At 33.9% G+C, this 313-nt stretch overlaps 1 protein-coding gene across 2 annotated transcripts in view; it reads right to left on the bottom strand.

The window, feature by feature from the left end:
- The window catches only part of aif1l (allograft inflammatory factor 1-like), a 27838-nt gene that overhangs the window by 16988 nt on the left and 10537 nt on the right, over nucleotides 1–313 (bottom strand). The gene's annotated exons all lie outside the window — the stretch shown is intronic.

Here is a 313-nt window from a genome sequence, read left to right as displayed (position 1 = left end):
GAGAGAGAGAGAGAGAGAGAGAGAGAGAGAGAGAGAGAGAGGAATCGTGAAATAGCAAAACAAAGCTAAATTCATTCTGTTTAATAATAAACAATACACTGGATTTTTTAGGCCAAAAATCAATATATTTGCTCTCTGGTGGACTGTAATGGTGACGGTTTCTAAATGACCTCAAACACATACTGTACGTTGCCATTTCTGTAATGCAATTTTCCATTTCTTACAGTTGTGTTCAGAATAATAGCAGTGTGTTTAAAATAAGTGAATAATGCTCAAAATCCTTAGAATAGCTTTCAATTCCATAATATCAATG

Source organism: Etheostoma spectabile, chromosome 16, assembly GCF_008692095.1.
Source record: "Etheostoma spectabile isolate EspeVRDwgs_2016 chromosome 16, UIUC_Espe_1.0, whole genome shotgun sequence".
NCBI lineage: Eukaryota > Metazoa > Chordata > Actinopteri > Perciformes > Percidae > Etheostoma > Etheostoma spectabile.
Note: the sequence above shows the minus strand (reverse complement) of the source record. Positions and strands in the feature narration are given on the sequence as shown.